At 35.1% G+C, this 16,897-nt stretch overlaps 1 protein-coding gene across 1 annotated transcript in view; it reads right to left on the reverse strand.

Moving 5' to 3' along the window:
- The window catches only part of LOC136034690 (neuroglian-like), a gene marked incomplete in the record, with an annotated part of 146,180 nt that overhangs the window by 104,206 nt on the left and 25,077 nt on the right, over nucleotides 1-16,897 (reverse strand).

The following is a 16,897-nucleotide window of genomic DNA, read 5'->3' on the forward strand; positions in this document are numbered from 1 at the left end:
CCTTTCATTGGATGTTATTAGTTCATCCCGTCAGTAAAAAGATTGACTGCACAATTTGTTCTCTTTCCCATGACATTCGTATCAGCATTAGCAAATAGCATGATCTGAATATTAGAATTTGGTCAAACAAGAGAACACCTATAAAAGTGAAAAAATGGGAACGCCTGTCTTGTTTAAGTACTAAGCAACGTAGACTTGTCAATTCTTTTTTTTCACTTCCTTATGAGTTTATCCTTTAATTATACTGCTAAAACTGAATTACTATATTGCCTATTAATGTTTTAATTTGTCTTTTTTTTACTTTTTTTCATGCCAATGACACAATTACACAACACCCCGTACACAATGTACACAAATCAAAAAAGAATTAAACGGAGAAAATAACTACTAAGGTTTTCCATTAGAATTCAAAAACTGGAGAGTTTAAAATTTGACAATGTAGAAGATTGATGGAACAATTTTAGGAAAATAATTTGTAAAGTTACTGATAGTGTCTTAGGGAAGACAATTAGGAATACAGCTAGGAAGAATATTAGTGAAATGTTTTATATTTAATAGAGATGAGAAGGAGATTGTACAAGAATTATCTGATATATAGGTAATATAAAAACATTTGGAATATAAAGAAAGTGGAGAAAGCATTAAAATAGGAACTAAGGAGGTGTAAAGCGGAAGTCATATATAAAATTGCCGAAGATCTGGAAGATGTGGCATGATAGTAAAATATTGTACTGGCATGTTAGTAAATTGAGAGGCAGTAGTCAATCTGGACTGGTCCCAGTTAAAGACAACAACGGAGCCACAATTAGTGATAAAAAATATTTAGAGAGATGGACAGAACATTTTGAGAATGTACTGAACCGGGATAGAGTTACAAGAAAAGATATAGAAGAAAATAAAAAAGCTTTTGACACCTTGGATATAAAGGAAGATTTATTTTATGAGAAAGAATTAGTGACAGTACTAAAAGGATTAAAAAATGATAAGCCCTCAGATGCTAATAGTGTGGTGAATGAGTTTCATAAATATGGTGACTACGAGTTTAGAGAGAAGTTACTAAAGATCATGAATATGATTTTTGAAAAAGATGAAATACGAGCGATTTTAGGGAAATCCTAATTAAATCCCTGTATAAGAAAGGTGATAAGAGTGAGTGTCGTAATTATAGTCATTGGCCTGGTTTCTTTAAGTAGCAAACTACTGAGTATGAAGATACTTCTTAGACTTAGAGATAATGTAGACAAAATTTTAAGAGAAGAACGGCGCGGTTTTAGAAAGAGAAGAGGATGTGTCAACCAGCTTTTCAACTTTAGGTTAGTAATTGAGAAGTGCCTGAGTCATCAAACACCTTTAGTCCTTAGTTTTACAAATTATGAGCAAGTGTTCGATTCAGATTATAGTAAAGCCTTGGTGAAGGTATTATCCTTGTATTGTATACCAGAAAAATATATAAAAGCGATTAGTACACTGTACAAGAATATCATTGCTGCGGTTAAGGTACGAAACGAGGAGAGTTGCAGGTTTCTACCTAAATTAGGAGTTAACCAGGGTTGTGTTCCATCTCCATTAATATGGATCATTTTGATTGACTTAGTCTTAAGAAGCACAGGAAATGCAATGGGAGAACGCGGAATGAAACTAAGAAGAAAAATTTCCTGGACTTTGACCATGCTGATGATTTAAGCATCCTATATGAAAGTGTGAGCTAAATGACTGAACTTTTAGACGTCTTGCTAAATCAGGGTGCTAGAATAGATTTGAAAATTAATGTTAAGAAGAATAGGTCACTAAGGCTAGGAATAAGTGAAGATGAAAAGGTGACGTTGGGTAACGAAAAGATTGATCAAGTGTACATCTTCACTTACCTTGGTAGTATTATTAGTAAGGACGGTAGGTGCAATGAAGATATTAAAAGTAGAATAGCCAAGGGCCCAGGGTCTTTTTTTCATAGCCAGAAGAAAATTTAGAAGAATAGGAACATAATTCTGCAAACCAAGACTAGAAAATTGAAAGCTACAGTGATGACACTGGTCCAATATAGTTCTAAAGCATCGGCACTCCAAAAAAAAACAGAGGAATTTTTGCTAAATATTTAGAGTCACAGTCGCAGAGTCGGTTACATTCACAATCATGATATTTTTCGTTTAAATATTGATATTGACACCTTTCCCGACATTTTCAAAAGAGAAATACAGCTTTTCCGGTAGATTTATATACTTGTTAGCTCATCTTGACATTTTCAAGCTAAATCCAAGTTTTTCGTATATACTGAAGAAGCAAAACCAAATTATTGTCACATATTTTAATAAAATCATCGAAAAGGTGGAAAATTTTCACTAAACTACTGCAACTGGCCTTTTTTTTCCAAGACAGGGCGTTTAGACAAGTGTCATTGACCAGAAAGTTTCATCTAGAAATACCTCGAGCTGTGCTCGACATTGAATGTGTTTATATTAGCAGAGGTCTGACAAAGCGAGGAGGAGGGTGGACGACATATTACTTGCTAAAACAAGGTGAAATCCTTGTTTCAACGCTTTGTATGCTCATTTACTGAGTCCACATAGCGACTTTTGTATGAGACACCATTGCTGCTAGGTATTAGATAATTTTCTTGGAAATAACGAAGGGGGGGGGGGTTTAAAATTTAATAAAGAGTTCTAAGATGTAATAATTGTAATAGGAGGCTTCTCCAGACCAATACTGGGGGAGGGAGGTCTTCTTCAGACCAAAAGAAATCTACAAATTGTATGTACACTTCTAGAGAAGATTCGAGTCTTAAATCTAGAGTTGGGGGGGGGGCAGTTTTCCACCTAAGGCAACATCTATGAAGTTGCAGAAATTTCCAGATAGTTTGTGACAATCTTAAAAAAAATTAATAAAAAGAAAAATTCCATAGTGAATTAGGATTTGGGTTGTTCATTTTGAAGCCATTATAATCAACCGTAATTTTTTTCAGTTCAGGGTTTCTTTACGCTGAATTTTTTTTTGGCATACCTACTTCCATTTTGTCTTTAGGATTTTGACAATAAAATTTTTGGCCATCAAAACCTAAACAACTACCCCCCCCCCAAAAAAAAATCTGATTCTGATCAGCTGTATTTTGAAGTTATTAGGTCTCATGAAAAATATTAGAAAATGTCAGGTTTTAAACAAGAGTTAAAAAGGATTAGAAATCTAGCAATATTGTAGGCATTATTACTATTTATAATACAATCAATAAATTCACATTGTACATCATTCTCAAAATCTTCTTACTCGAAATATATACCTCTTCATTTTGAACGGAAGTCTTCTGGATCAAGTTTTGGAAATCTTAATCCATACCTTATTAGAGCATTAAAAGGCTGAGAATGACTAGAGCAACGACAGACTAGAAGATGAGGCGCTAAAATTAGAGGTGGCATGCTTGACGACTGCAAAAATGAAGATCCATTGAACATTTCTCTTCAACCGGCTTTCTTTTTTTAATCGGCACGTCCTCAGACCTTGCATCCCAATTTAGTACTTCAAAAAGTTCATCGGTACTCTTTAACCAATTTCAAAAATATGCTAGAATAGCATTCAATTTAGCTGACTGTCTTAAACAGCCAGCTTCAGAGAAAAGAGAAGATTTCAAAAGCAATGACAAGATAATCTATTTATTCACGGAAGAAAGACTTTAAATTGGATGAAGGCATTTATTGAACGCCAACAAACAGGGTTGAAAAGGAGACTAATTTGTTGTAATTCTTGAGGATTTAAATAGCAAACGAAAGATGGAAAATATACAACTCTGCCTTTTTCTACTTTTTAAAATTTACATCCTAACTTTTTTTAAATTTCAGGACCGGTTATGATGGGTTATGGTTCTGAGAGTATCGTATCCGCTAAAAGTTATATTGTTTAAGGCAGGACGGACTCGCAAAGAATCTTCCTATACCTCCCATGTTAAACATTTGGAGTTTGTCTGACGTTCCTGAATTAGTGATTTTGGCGGTTTTTATGTCAATAGAAGTAAAAAAATCTGGTGAATATTTTGGCATAATCAAATCTTAAAGCCGACAATTATTTTTTTTATAGTTCCAAAATAATTATAAAACCTGTTTCGGGTTTGCATTCTAGATTGCTATGCTTGACATTGTTGTTGTGGGGTATCAAAAAATAGAGCAAAAAATTTTCTATTCATCAATAAGAAACTTTTTTCTATAATATATACCTCCTGGCTGCAGTCCCTTCAAATAATTTACATATTTGTGTTCCGAAATCAAAATTTCCCCTCAAAAGGTTAGATTGAGCTGTAATCGGAGCAACTAAGAATGCAAAAATTTCACCAAGGGGCTAACCACTCGGATTGTTCAGGAGCGATTCAGTCAAGCATTATTTAGTTCTAACCTGTTTAAACAGAGTCTAGAGAAGAAGTAAGGTGCAGACACCAAACTGCCGGTTAATGAATATATAAGAAAATTGTATTGTATAAATAATTAAGGATAAGCTGCGTCTAATCCTAGAGATAAATTGAACACAGCACAAGGGCCGAATAAGAAGCAATGGTTTTATTTTAAAAAGATTGATCTATCGTTTTGGTTTAATTAAAATAAATTCAAGACAGATTTATGTATTGTAGTATAAGTACAATTTTGCATAATCTTCGTACTGAGATAAGAATTAAAAATATATAAAACAAGCTAATTAATAACTAATGAATGAAACAAAATAACTAATGAACAAAACAAAATGTCCCCAGAATATTTAAATTTGTTATAGCAAGACCCGAGTCTTGCTGTAGAACTACCAAAGCAAACTACAAAAGCAGTCAATGACCAGTCTCAAGTCCAAGGCCTTTCCAAGAAACAATCCAACCCCTTGGTAAATAAACCCCAATAAAAATTACCCATACTAAAGCAGTCAAATGACCAGTCTCAAGTCCAAGGCCTTTCCAAGAAATAATTCAACCCCTTAGTAAGTGAACCCCGATAAAAATGGTCAAAACCCTAATAAAGTTCTTATATAGTTCTTGTTATTGACCACAGTAACATGGGAAAAAAAACAGAAATATGAAGAGGGCTCCATTTGCCAAATGTGCAGGCCCATCGTGAAAAGTTGAAATTAAATTATCGGGCTAGAGGCAGACCGCGTTTACCAAAATATATGTTAGAAGACTTAACGGATGCTTCGGTTCACGACGAATCAAGTTCCGAAGGAATTGGAACAAATTCCCCTTTTGTGTTGAAAGTTATCACTTCTGGAAGAAATTTGGGGTCAGACCTTCTAAAAGGCTCACGCTGGATTGTGGATCTGCCTTACCTTTTTGAGAATTATGAAAAGCTCGTGATTCGCCACATGTAAGTTTTTTATTTGTCTTTCATTTTACGTCATTGATTTACTGCTATCAAAATTATTAGGATGGGGAATTATTCTGGATTGCAATTAATACAACTTGTACCTTATTAATTCTTGATAATTGTCTTTTCTGCTATAGAGAAAGAATGTTCGATAACTTTTAAAGATATTTTCATCCCAAAACAACAGAACGCTCCGACGGTATCTACTTAGGTTGGTTTGTTTCACTATTGTTGGTTTTACCAACAATTTAAACCTTATATAGAATAATCGGCAGTTGTTTCGCTATTTCTTTAGCAATCTCATCTTCGTACTCAAGTTCTGGCTCTTCTCTTGTCATATTTCACGGGTTATCTATTACATTATTTTCAAATTACGGTTTAGACAAGACAAGATTTATTTCTACAAAACGGCTATCACAAGCCCAAAAGGGCCAAATTCACATTTTAGTGTCAATAAAAAAATTTAAAAAAATGGTGAATGCCAATCAGTAATAAATATCAAACCAGTTTAAACTCATAAAATTGCAATCAGTAAAAAAGTCAAACCATAAAAAGTCGTAAATTAAAACCGGGAAAACAAATTTAAACAAAATGACAATTTAGTTTACCTTGCAAGAATTGTAAAGTTTGCAGTTGCAAAATAAGCATTAAAACTACAAGTTAAAAGTGGAGCGATAAGAGCGAAGGGTTAGTAATTTAAAATTTCAAATATGTGAAGGATGAACGTTCTTCTATATCTTTCAGTGGAAACTCTTATTTGGGCAAGAAGGGGGATTTTTGTTGAATTAGAACGTGGGGCAGTGGCGAATGCAGGGGGCACCCTCCCCCTGACATAGTAGTAGATTTGTGGTTGGGACCGCTTGCTCTGGTTCTTTTAGGGACGAATTTTTTTTATTTGGTTTTTAATAGTCGAGTTTTTAGTAAGTTTTTAGTTATTAAGGCTGTTCTTTTTGCAAACAAGTTTGGAACAAGGTTTCAGTTACTTTTTGCAGTCTCTATTAGATTTTTATTAATGACACATGTCCCCATAAAGTATTTAATTAAATTTAAGTTTATCAAGGGGATCTGTCCGTATTACCACAAATGCCAACTGGGAGGCGAAAATCTTCATTCGTAAGAAGGGGAGATTTAAAATTCTGACTTAATCCGCTGCTAATAGCAACAATATGAAAGCATTATATTTCTATTTCTTTGTTCTATTTTTCCTGCTACACCATCAAACGAACTATTACTTAATGTTTAATCAACAATTAGTTCCAAAGAATGTATGATACCAAAATATGGTACTAATTTTTTTTTTTTGACAATACAAAGTTTAAGTAACTCGCTATAGTCGCCAGAAGTGCAAATGCTAAAAATTATGCAGAAAAGATTAAATATATTATTTTTTTGTAGAGGGTGAAAAACCTTTTAATTGTGTTTTATGGCGAGGTGGTTCTTATAAACTTACTTTTTTTGTATCAATATTTCTAATTGACTTTAATTTCAATAGAACTCATCAGATTTTATATTAAATTAAAGTCCATGTCCACTACCTACCCACGACTTACAAATTGTTGCAGTTCCCTTTAAATTGCTGGTATTTCTTTATCCAGCAGTTAACGGAGTAACCTTTCATGTACACCCTCCCCCCCCCAAAAAAAAAATCCTAGATCCGCCCCTGACGTGGCGGGTGGGTAAATATTCACTAGGGAAAAGAGAAGTAGTACAAGGGTTATGCACGATATTGTTGGCAAAATAATAAGGAAATTTGTACTCTCATTTCCTTAAGGGTGACTAGATTTGCTCTCCGAAGAAGGGAAATGTAAGGCCCTTTACCCTGTTTGAAAATAATTCTTAGACACGTTTTTTGAACTGCCTCTATTCTGTCCCACAATTCATTGGACATGCCAGAATGGCAAAGAGAAACAGAAAAAAAAAACACAAAAAAAATGTATTAATCCGAAAACGTTCAGAAATAAAATGAAAAAAAAAAACTAGTTTTTTAACTGAAAGTAAGGAGCGAAATTAAAACTTAAAACAAGCAGAAATTACTCTGTATATTAAAAGGTTTTCTCCCTTCTCAACGCTCTACTCCTTACGCTAAAGTTTTTTACTGTTTTAAAAAGTAAACTTGAGAAAAAGAGTCAAACTTTAGCGTAAAGAGCAAGGTGTTGAGGGAGGAAAAGCCCCTTTGATATACGGAGTAATTACTGTTCGTTGATTTTGCTCCTTACTTTCAGTTAAAAAACTTCTTTTTATCATTTTATTTCCAACATAAAGCGAACTTACCAGTAGAGGTAATTTCGAACAGTTCGTGGTAATGAACTGTAGTAAGGAGCGACCCGGCTCAATATTACCCAAAGCTCTAAAAACAGAATTTTGATATCAAGAGTTACATCTCAAGATTCGCACTTTTATACCGATTTTAAATATGTGAGTTTCATCATCAAGTTTAGTCTTACCCATCAAAAGTTACGAGCCTGAGAAAATTTACCTTATTTTCGAAAATGGGGGAACCCCCCTAAAAGTCATTTAATCTTAAAGAAAGTAACACCATCAGATTCAGCGTATCACAGAACCTTCTTGTACAAGTTTCAAGCTCCTATCTACAAGAATGTAGAATTTTGTATATTTTGCCAAAACACAAATCCCAGATGCGTGTTTATTTATTTAATTCTTTTTTTCAAGGGTGATTGTACCGACCCAGTGGTCTTAAAATTTTGCGAGAGGGCTCATTCAAATGGAAATGAAAAGTTCTAGCGCCCTTTCTAAGTGACCAAACAAATTGGAGGGCACCTAGGCCCCCTCCCACGCTCATTTTTTCCAAACGTCGTCCGATCAAAAGCCTGATATAGCCATTTTATTCAGCATAGTTGAAAACAGCATAAATTCAGCATAGTTCAGCATAGCGGGCCCCCCTTATATACGTAATAGATACCTGCGAATATTGAAGTTCGTTAGGTAAGCTAATTCGTAAGTTACGTATATTTTTACTAATGAAAACCATCGTAAAAAACTAAAAGCTCTAGTTGCCTTTTTAAGTAGCAAAAAAATGGAGAGCAGCTGGGCCTCCTTCCCCGCTCATTTTTCTCAAAATCGTTCGATCAAAATTATGAGAAAGCCGTTTAGCCAAAAAAAATAAAAATTCAAATTTCGTTTTAATTATTCATCTGCGCAGAGCCGAAATCAAAACATGGATTAACTAAAAAACGTTCAGAAATTAAATAAAAAACGAATTTTTTTAAATGAAAGGAAGGAGTAATATTAAAACTTAAAACGAACAGAAATTACCCAGTATATGAAAGGGGCTGTTCCCTCCTCAACGCCCCGCTCTTTACGCTAAAGTTTTTACAGTATTAAACAGTAGAGTTGAGAGAAAGAGTCAAAATTTAGGGTAAAGAGTGGGGCGTTGAGGAGGAAACAGCCTCTTTCATATACGGGATAATTTCTGTTCGTTCTAAGTTTTAATGTTGCTCCTTACTTTCATTTAAAATACTTATTTTTTTATCTAATCATTAAAAAGTAAGGATAAAGGTTCTGAAAGAATGTCCGCAAAGGCTTTAAAGGATTTGAGAAATAAACTAGCTAATTTGATCCTCCTAACTCATAAAAGCATATTGGTATTTTTAATCGTACTAATAAGAACTTTGTGAATTACTCGAGTAAAAATTTAAATGATAGTTGAGATGCAACTGAATTTGGGGCACGGATTTTTACTTTGAATTTGATTTTAGGGAGTCAAGTGAGACTTAATTTTTCTTGGAATTTGGTTAGTAATTTCCGTTGGAATTTGGTAAATCGACACGGGTCTGTTTAGAGGGCATTTCCTGTCATGCACCAAAGGATTTTGTAAAGTTTTGAAATACTTGGCTTTCCTGATTGGTAGTTCCAGGACAGTTTTTGGCTTGGTTACATACATAAATAAAATTGGGTGGCTTAATCTGACAATGAAATACAACAAACTTTCGGTTAGATCGTATAATTTCCACTTCTTGCCCATTTCTAGCTATATTTTATATTTTATTTCATATTTTAATTACCCTACATCGCTCACTACTCTACATACTACCTATCCTTTTTGAAGCTATAGCACTTCCCTTTCTACCAAAACAATAAAATCGCTACTTTACTATTTTACTTCCTCACAACCAATTAGCATTTTATTTACAGGTGCCAAGACATCAATTTGGTTTCAAATATGATGTTTTCTAAAGAACATAGAGCTGGATCGCGCTCAAGACTCATCTTCAAATGCGAATCATGTCATGAGGAAGCCACAATTCACACAGAAAAATCCCTTGCTCCTAGAAGGCTTAAAAAAAAGACTCAACGAAAACCGTAGTCAAAAAACGGAAAAGGACTGATTTTGATAGTGTGAATACTATCAGAAAGAAACACAAAACAGAAACAGGAACAGTAAGTGTCAACAAAGAGGTAGTGGCTGGTGCAATAAATGGTGGAATGACTCACTTTGCTGTTTTAAAAAGTAGAATTGAGAGAAAGAGTAAAACTTTAGCGTAAAGAGCGGGGTGTTGAGGAGGGAGCAGCCCCTTTCACATACGAAGTAATTTATATTCGTTTTAAGTTTTAATGTTGCTCCTTGCTTTCAGTTAAAAACATGTCTTTTTTTTATTTAGTATCTGAACGTTTTTGAATTAATGCATGTTTTGATTTTGGCTCTCCACAGATGAATAATTAAAACGAAATTTCATATTTATATGGCTTTCTCATAATTTTGATAGAATCACTTTGAGAAAAAAGGAGCAGGGGAGGAGGCTTAGTTGCCCTCTAATGTTTTGGTTACTTAAAAAGGCAACTAGAACTTTTAATATTTTACGAACGTTTTTGCTAGTAAAATATCTACATAACTTACGAGTTAGCTTACGTAACGAACTTCTGTATTCTGTTAGTGTTAAATTTTAATGCTGCTCCTTACTTTCAGTTGAAAAAACTGTTTCATATTTATTTTTGTATTGTTCTATTTTGAAATAAGGCTAGAAAATCCTGCGCTCCCTTCATGGAAATTTTCTTCCCCATGACAAATTCCTCCATGGAAAGTTCCCCCAACACAACCCCCTGTTCTCAACCCCCCCCCCCAACCAAAAATCCTCCTGAAAACGTCTGTACATTTCCCAATAACCATTACTATATAAACACTGATCAAAGTTTGTAACTTGTAGCCCCTTCCACGGGGATTCTGGTGGAATAAGTCGTCCCCAAAGACACAGTTATAAGGTTTTTCGACTATGCTGAATAAAATGGCTATCTCACAATTTTAATCGGGTGACTGTGGGAAAATAATTAGCGTGGGAGGAGGCCTAGGTGCCCTCCAATTTTTTAGATCTCTTAAAAAGGGTACTATATACTTCATTTTTTATATATAATTCACTTGTATATAACTTCATTTCCGTTGGAATGAGCCCGCTCGCAACATTCTATGACAACTGGTTCGATATAATCACCCCTGGAAAAAAAATCCATATTTTTGCTGATAGAAGCTTAAAACTTCCACGGTAGGGTTCCCTGATAGGCTGATTCGGATGGGTGTAATTTTGGTTTTATTACTTTTATCGGGTGTTTCCCTCTATTTTCTAAAATAAGGCAATTTTTCTTAGACTCGTAATTTTAGATAGGTATCTCATATATTTAAAGTCAGCATTAAAATGCGATTTTGTTCATGTACCTATTGGTATCAAAAATCCGTTTTTTAGAGTTTTGATTACTATTGAGCCGGGTCGCTCCTTAGTACAGTTCGTTACCACGAACTTTTTGATAAAATGAAATAAATTTGTCACTTCGCTGCGAGCAATTATTTAAATTCTATTTTTCTAAATAGGTCTGCATGAAGTAAAAACCCGAAAATATGTACTTTTTATTTGTAATTTCCACAATTTTATACCGCGTCTCCTGGCAAATAATGATGACCAGACCACAGGCACACACGCAGGCAAGGGATTCACCCACCTTAAATTTGCATAATGCTTAATTTTCTCAGCGAAATGTTTAATTTTCCTGTGTTTTCCTGGTATTTCTTTCGTAAGAGTTGAACCCCCCTCCTCCAAAAAAAAAATCTCGAATAATAATTTCCCTAATTTTCTCCTCGAATAATAGTTCTTTTCCAAACAAATATTCCTATTTACTTGTCGAATTACGAAGAATGAATATACATTAATCGTAATTTTCAGTGAGAAACCCCTTGAGTTTATTGACGGCAGTGAAATCTGATAACCTTGAGTATTTGTGTGATTTGCCGCGATTGAAAAAGAACTGAACAGGCAGTATAATTTCTGGAGGAGCGTCCGGCCTTAAAAAATATTTCACAGATGTGTTTCCACGTAGTTCAAGCAGTCGAAAATGTTTGTTTTACATTCACAGGCCTATCCTGCAACTTTAATAATAGTGTCTGGTATTAGGCATACCTTAAAGCTAATCGTAATAATGCTGATTTATGTTTGAAACTGTGTTGCCCTGCTTATTGGCTGTTCAAGCGATCAAATTATGTTTACAACTATCATAGGTTTAATACTGATTAATAATCACTAGGAAGACTTGTGAGTATACCCTAAATTACATTCAATTCTCTTAGAATGTTTTTGTCGAGACCAAATGTTCTGAAAAGATTGCTATGATCAAGCAACTTTAATGGACGAAAAAATGGAAGAAAGTGATGAAAACCGAGCACAAGCACCAACTTTATGGGTTACCAAAAAACACGAACACAAGCATTCAGGGGCATTGAAAAAAGACAACATATTATAGATATCTTAGCCAAAAATTGAAAAAAAAGGTACTGACAATAAATTTTTTGCGATAATTTAAAGAAACACCAGAGAACACTTAAACTTGTCTTGCATACTCGAAATAATAGTTACCTTTTGCATTGGCACGCTCGAACAAAAAGTGTTTAGTGAAAAGATATGTTTAGTTTTAAATACGTCAAAAAGGCACAAGTATATATTAGAAGAAGAAAACCCGCAAAACTGCAAAACTGAAATCACACAAAACTGAAAAAAAAAAATGTTGAGAGTGAAAATTCTGCATTATTATGCATAATCTTGTTCGTGCATAATAATGCAATTTCTGAAATACAGTTTTTAGTGAATATATTTTTACTCCCCTCTATTTTCGAACATTCCAACTTTCGAACACATTTCAGGGAATAATTATGCTCAGAACTTTATAGCAGTTATATATATATATATATATATATATATATATATATATATATATATATATATATATATATAATATTTTTAATGTAACACGCCTACATAAATCAAAGATGAGTTGGACTGTGTGTGGGGACTGCGTGCCATCATTTGTGCCTATAAACACTTGAACTAGCTGACCTTTACTTTGGAACATCTTTCCGTTAACAATTTACTTTTAACCATATACTCAAAATGCTTTACTCACCGCGAAACTTGCTTTACTCACCAGATCTAGCCACAAGCGACTTCTTTCTGTTTATTTCAGGGAACAATTATGCTTGGAACTTTATAGCAGTTACATATTTTTTTTTTCAAAGGTAACATACCTACATAAATCAAAGATGAGTTGGACTGTGTGCCATCATTCGCCACAGTAAAAAATTGGGTATGCTAGATGACCTCCGAGTTAAAGTAAGAGAGATAGAATAGGCTATGAAAATGTCCAAAACATGTGTCTGTCACATATTAAACCAATATTTGGGCACAAGAAAGCTCCCCAGACGTTGGGTGCCGCGTTTAATGACGTTAGACCTAAAAGGTGTTCGAGTGAACAGTTAAAACAATCTATTGGCACAGTTTAGAAGCAATAAATTCAAAAGGAATAACCATTACACAAGCATACTGTGCAACATTTTTTGACAATCTGAAGACAAAAATTGCAAAAAAACGGTATTTGCAGAAAAAGAAAATCCTGTTGCACGAAGACAGTGCGCCTTCTCACACTTAAGTGGTTATCATGACGAAAATCCAAGAATTAGGGTTCGAACTGCTTGACCATTTCCTTTACTCTTCAGATCTAGTCACAAGCGACTTCTTTCTGTTTCCTCAGTTAAAAATTGGACAGGAAAGACATAGATTTTCATCAAATGAGGAGGCAATTATCTTAGTTCCATCGAAAACTTTCCAAATCAACCTCGCATATCTTATCTACTAGTAAATGCCAGTTTCTAAGGCTATATGTTATCTCCTTCCACCCTCTCGGATCTTTGACCAGCACAAACGCAGCCAGATGTTACATTTTCCAAAAGCTTTTAATTATAATTTTTCGAATTTGTATAACACATGTCCATTTTCATAGTTCGAAAGTATTCTGCATATATGTTCACATTTTTGGCTTGATAAATTCAGCTTATTTTTTCAGTATCCACAAGGATTGTACACACATTTTTGATTTCAATTGATAAAAAACGGTTTGCAAAGTTTTTCGCCAAGGAAGGGTCTTCCTTTAATATTCCCCTTGAGAACAGCTTAGAAAATCATTTTTGGCAATCATCTAAGAAGTGCGCAATGCCAAATATGTCCTTTAGGTGTGACAGCGACGGTGAATAGACTAGCAAAAGAGGCAGTTACGCAGGTTTCTTAACTAGAAAAAATCCGTCCCCATCACGAGTTGTGTTTGGTAGCTCAGCAGCTCGCAACTAAGATGGCCTTTCTCCTTCCCTCCACTTTCTTCACTTGCTATGATCAGCAGACTTTGACCCTCGTGAATAGGACTGTGCCTTCGGGCCTAGCAATGTCACACATACATTCCTCAGGCCTTCGACCGCGATGAGGTAAAATTTTATCATCAGTGCTTGTTTAATGACTAAGCAGAATTTTGACGGAGAAGAAAAATAACGAAAGCCACTAAACAAGCATTGTGCTTCTGAGTAAGCTTTTAAAAAGAGTAAAATATTTGAAACTCTGTCATCCAAAACTGAGAATTTCTAATCAGTTTCAACATTCACTATCCAATTTTGTCCAGTCGGAGCCAACATGAATTGCATTGAACAAACAGCAAGAAACGGAAAATCGAGCGAAAGCGAATAGAAAAAAATAAAAAAATCTATACATGCAATTGAAACAAAAATAAAACAATACCCTTCCTTTACAAATTTAGTCAGACAAGAAAGCTATCTTCATTACATGCATTATTGATTTTCAGTGAAAGCTTTTTCTACAGACGAGGAAATAAGGAACTTATTAACTTATATTATAGGAAATAAGGAACTTATTAATATTCAATTTCACCAATACCAAAGATCAAAAAAACAAGAGCTAAGAGCTCATATGGCACTTGTGACGAGGTCGAAAGAGCCAAGAGCCAAGAGCTTATATGGTATGAGCTCTAGCAAAATTCAAATCAATAGATTGCTTTAAAAGGAAAATTAGAGGCATAATGTCGGTCGGGATTTAAAATAAGAGCTCTGAGTCACCGAAGTCCTTCTAAACATCAAAATTCATTAAGATCCGATCACCCACTCGCAAGTTAAAAATACCTCAATTTTTCTAATTTTTCCTCTCCCTTCAGCCCCCCAGATGGTCGAATCGAGGAAAACGACTTTATCAAGTCAATCTGTGCAGCTCCCTGACACGCCTACTAATTTTCATCGTCCTAGCACGTCCAAAAGCACCGAACTCGCCAAAGCACTGAACTCAACCACCTAACTTCACCAAAGAGAGCGGATCCAGTCCGGTTACGTCAATCACGTATCTACGACATTTATAAGCGTTTTCCATGATTTCCGGCTTCCCCTCCAACTCCCCCAATGTCAAAAGATCTGGCCTGGATTTGAAATAAGAGCTCTGAGACATGGGTTCCTTCTAAATATCAAATTTCATAAAGATCCGGTGACCCGTTCTTAAGTTAAAAATACCTCAATTTTTCTGATTTTTCCAAATCAACAGCCCCCGGCTCCCTCAAAGAGAACGGATCCGTACCAATTATGTCAATCTTGTATCTGTAACTTGTGCTTATTCTTCCTATCAAGTTTCATCCTGATCTCTCCGCTTTAAGCGTTTTCCAAGATTTCCGCCCCCCCCCCAATAATGACACTGGATCCGGTCATGATTTAAAATAGGATATCTGAGTTTCGAGGTCCTTCTAAATATGAAATTTCATTAAGATACGATCACTCTTTCGTAAATCCAAAATAACTCATTTTTTCTAATTTTTTAGAATTAACCCTCCCTCCCTCCCCCAACTCCCCCAAAGAGATCAGATCCGTTCCGGTTATGTCAATCCCATATCTAGGACTTGTGCTTATTTTTCCCACCAAGTTTCATCCCGATCCCACCATTCTAAGCGTTTTCCAAGATTTTAGGTTCCGCCCCCCCCCCAACTTCCCCTTCACCCAAACCGGTAGGGATTTAAAATAAAAGCTCTGAGACACGATATCCTTCGAAACATCAAATTTCATTAAGATCTGACCACTTCTTCGTAAGTTATAAATACCTCATTTTTTTTTAATTCTTAAAAAAATACTTCAACTCTAAGCGTTTTCCGAGATTTTAGGTTCCCCCCTCAATTCCCAATGTCACCGGATTGAGTCAGTGTTTAAAATAAGAGCTCTGAGACACGATATTCTTCCAAACTTCAAATTTCATTCAGATCCGATCACTCCTTCGTAAGTTAAAAATACCTCATTTTTTCTAATTTTTAGAATCAACCCCCCCCCCCCCCCCAACTCCCCCAAACAGAGCAGATCCGTTCCGGTTATGTCAATCACGTATCTAGAACTTCCCCTTATTTTCCCCACCAAGTTCCATCCCGATCCCTCCATTCTAAGCGTTTTCCAAGATTTTAGGCCCCCCCCCGACTCCCTCAATTTCAGCGGATCTGGTAGGGATTTAAAATAAGAGCTCTGGGACACGATATCTTTCCAAACATAAAATTTCATTAAAATCCCATCACCCGTTAGGAGTTAAAAATACTTCATTTTTTCTATTTTTTCCGAATTAACCGACCCCCCACTCCCTCCTCGATGGTCAAATCGTAAAAACGACTATTTCTAATTTAATCTGGTCCGGTCCCTGATACGCCTGCCAAATTTCATCGTCCTAGCTTACCGGGAAGTGCCTAAAGTAGCAAAACCGGGACAGACAGACCGACAGAATTTGCGATTGCTATATGTCACTTGGTTAACACCAAGTGCCATAAAAAACTTGAGATTTTTGCAAGCTTACGTGATAAGCTCGCAAACATGCTCCTTTGAAGTGTCAGACTGTTTCCAGGCAGGAAATCCTGATCAAAACATCTGAAGCTTTAGCTTGTATGGATCTCTTCTATGGGATCTGATCTAGAAGATCAGATCAGACTTAAGCAAAGTTCGCATGCATGGCTAGCCAGAATATGCCTTTTAACTATTGCAGCAAAGTCTGTAAATCGGTAAAATATATAAAAGCAGGAAAAGAAACTTCATAGTCGAAATTTTTATTTAGAATAATTCACCAATATCAGATATTTTTTATCACACACACAATGGTGATATGCTTAACAGTTTAAGGGTATAGGACACACCTAGGCATGTGTTTGCCATTAATCGATGTCTAGGTAGCTCTCGTTGACACAGAGTTCAGAGTTCTCTATCAATAAAAAAAAAAAAAAAAAAAAAAAAAAAAAAA

The sequence above is a fragment of the Artemia franciscana genome, chromosome 13 (assembly GCF_032884065.1).
Source record: "Artemia franciscana chromosome 13, ASM3288406v1, whole genome shotgun sequence".
Classification (NCBI taxonomy): Eukaryota; Metazoa; Arthropoda; class Branchiopoda; order Anostraca; family Artemiidae; genus Artemia; species Artemia franciscana.